This window comes from Mustela nivalis (genome assembly GCF_964662115.1).
Source record: "Mustela nivalis genome assembly, contig: HAP1_SCAFFOLD_849, whole genome shotgun sequence".
In the NCBI taxonomy this organism is placed as follows: Eukaryota; Metazoa; Chordata; class Mammalia; order Carnivora; family Mustelidae; genus Mustela; species Mustela nivalis.
Genome location: NW_028135815.1, coordinates 281,850 through 285,430, shown reverse-complemented (window position 1 = coordinate 285,430; position 3,581 = coordinate 281,850).

The following is a 3,581-nucleotide window of genomic DNA, read 5'->3' as shown; positions in this document are numbered from 1 at the left end:
GCTGTCTGCACCTGGTTTCTGGTTGGTGTCCTATGCAGGAAAAAGACGTGTTCTTTAGATTCGATGTCTGCCAAGCCTGCTAATCTGAAAACTCCAGCACTCAAGACTTGTGTTGTCAAGAACTTGTACCCTTCAGTCCCTCTAAGCTTCATAGGCAACGGCACTGGGAAACATGTTCCTTGTGGGTTCACAGTGTGCCCTGCCTCCTGTGCCTTTGTCCTTTGTATGGCCTCACGGCCCTCTAATCCACGAAACAACCAAATATCCCCTGAGCCAATGTCTCCAACCTTCTTCCATCATCTCTGCGACTTCCTTTCTCTTTCACTGTGGAGTTTACCTTGTAGGCTTCAGGTCAATTTCCACCCCATTGCAGTTGTTGTGGTCGTCTTCCTGTTGCCTTCATGGCTGAACAAGCATGAAGTTATTAGACACTACTACCATCACACTTTCATCCATGTCACCGAAAATTCGTACTGAGACAAGAGCAAGAATGAATTCTTCTACTTGTCTCATATGGCAGTGTTGCGGAGAGCATTGGGCTTCATCACATCTATCATTCTCAGAAAGACAACAAAGAGACAATTTCATTCCCTCATGACAGTCAAGAAACATATGAAGAAGCAAGGGTATTGGGACAAACAGTACGACTCTTATGCAGAACTAAAATGGTGGTGTTTGTTTGAAGGCAGTTTGTGAGAACACGTGTTTCTCGAAGAGGACAAGAGATGACATTCCTTGCAGGAGATTTTCCTGAAACTGATGGAATGTGAGTTTTCAAGGCATGTCAAATTGAATTGCTACCCATAAGAGACCAAATTCCTATCACTCGCATTTTAATAATAAGTGTGATGTGAAACACAGACAGACCACACACACATTAACACATGCATATGCACACACACGAACACACAAAAGGATAAGACATGCAAAAGGTGGGTAGGAAGGGAGGAATCGTACTAATGAAGGAAATCCAAAGAAAATACCATACAGGGGAAAGGCAAATAGAATCCAAGTGAGAAGCCAACCGAAATGAGAAAGTGAGGTACTACCTATCAATAATTCATTCAGTTTTCAGGACTAAAGTCTTCTGCCAATACAAACACTTTGTAAGAGTGGTTGAAATTCAAAAACAAACCAAAAAAGCTAGAAAAGATCCAAAGAAAAAAACAAATATTAAACAAGCTCGACCTTCTGTTGACCATAGGAGATTTCCTTCGACTATAAAGATACTCATAGCTTTCAAGTGAAGAAATTGGGAAGACGTATGTTATGCTCTTGCCAAGGAGAAGAGAGCCAAAGTGTTTGTGCCTAAGTAGACGAGAGTGATTTTATGCCTTTGAGAGACAAAAGATTAGCGGAAGTAGTTTTGTCTTGATGGAGCATCAAAACAACAGAAACCTAGAAGAATTGCCAACATATACACCACGAACAAGGGTGTATCTAAACGTTGGAAGCCTATGAACGGAGAATAAGGGAGATGGCGACTTTAATCCAATACTGTTGGGAACTATGATATCCGCGTGAAGCACAGGAAAGATCCTCCGAATAGCAAGGTGCTAAGGAATAACAGACGTCCACATGGGCTCTCGAGACCACCTGAACTTTGGGCATCCATGAGTAAGATTGCGTCTCTGAGGACAATAAGATATGTTCTTCCCAGCGGCAGACATAACTTTGTCTATTGCAGGTCATGGGCTCGAGTCCAAATCCATTCGTAATTCATGGAAGAGAAGTCAAAACCTATCCTGTGCACTTATGATCACGAAGGTATGAAAACAGGAAGATATCACTTTCAAATTGGAAATAAAGCCAGACACTAAAAGTTGGAAAACACAACAAACTCACGAACTAGCAATGAATGCACGAAAGGTAATCGAAAGGAAAAGCAGAAAGAGCCATGAACAAAGGAATGTCAAGAAACTTAAGGGATGATGCCAAAACATTTTATGGGAAAACCATATAGGGTTAAATGCATGCATTTCCAAAATTTAAAAACACCGAGAAAGAAACCCACCTAACTGGACAACCAAAGAAACAAGATGAAGAAAATCGAACTCCAAAGTTAACAGAAAAATTCAAATCATACATGTGATTATCAAAATTAAGGAAATACAAACAAACCAATAGGAAATAAATCAGGAAATCTCACACTTCAGCTTTGAAAACATGAAAAAACCGCAGAAGACATTACTGGGATAAAACAGGGAGACAAGCAGACAGCTGCAAGTATGAAACCACATGACAACTGGTAGCAAGGAAGAAAGAATAACCTAAGAGGCACATCCACACATTTATGCTAACAAATCCAAGAACTGAGAGAAAAGGATAAATTCCCAGAAACATAGAAACTCCCAAGATTATGTCAGGAAACCTACAAATACTCAGCTCTCTAGTATTGACTGAAGCGTTTGAAGCAGTAATCCAACACCTGCAAACACACACAGAAGGACAGGTCCAAGTCATTTTCCTGGGCCACTCTTCTAGGTATTTAGTGAAGGCATTGTCATTTCCTCTCATAGATTCCAGAGATGGAAAAGGCACGTAGACTCTAAATCACAAGGATAAGGACCCAATTCAGATAAGGACATTTTAGTAAAGCAATCCCATGTCAATTCAATAAGGAAAGATAATAAAAAATATAATTCCTTCCTTTTCTCCCTGTGACTTACTTTGGTTTTGAGAGGGCCAGAATGTTTTCCTCTGAATTTTTGTTGTTGTTGCTGTTCTGTTGAGAAAGCCTGCCTATCATCCATCATCTATTTCTGACAGAGTATTCATGGATGCTAGTTACATATATGTCCTAGTTTTCCTCCTAATATATCCCACAACTCCTGAACACCCCTTAAGCAGTTCTCTTTTCTGTAACCCACAACTTGGTTCTCAGGGTCCTGAGTCACTCCTGGCAGGTCTCCTTCTCTGAATTCTTGCCCTTCAGTTTTCCCTTCCTTTACTAAGGGCCAAGGTATTCCTCCCGAGGCACATATTGTGGGAAGCCATATTATATTTCCCTTTGTCTGCTTGCCTTTTCCATTTCCCATCAGCCAGGCATGGGACATTCATGTCAACGCAAGGTCGAGGGGTTCATTCACTTCAACGGCTGAGGAATACTGTGGTACCGAAATGGACTCAAACTTCCTGATCCACTATCCTTGCAAGGGCATTGTGGCTCACTCCAAAGGTCTGCTCGAATGGGCCTTGCAAGCCATCGGTATAGGCCATACCTTTCCTTCTGACTAAAGAGACTTGGTCAACATGTCTATACGCGTTACAACAACAAGTACAGTTAACTAATGATGACAATGGGTGCGGTCCAGGCCTCTTCCTTAAATGTTAGCTCTGATCAGAATGTCACCCTCCTCGCAGACTCTGCAAAGCGCTTTAAGCGAAAGCCAGGTAGACAGAGGTCTAATCCCTTAGCCGCGTGTTTCAGAGCACTAGGAGACGAGGCCACAGACGGCACCATATATCTATGCCCTCACCTTTTCCCTTGAAAAGGGACTTTCCTTCCCTTAGTCATCACTGACCCATAGGCAAAAGACGCTGTAAAAGGATGCTCTCACCCACAGGATGACAAACCCCAC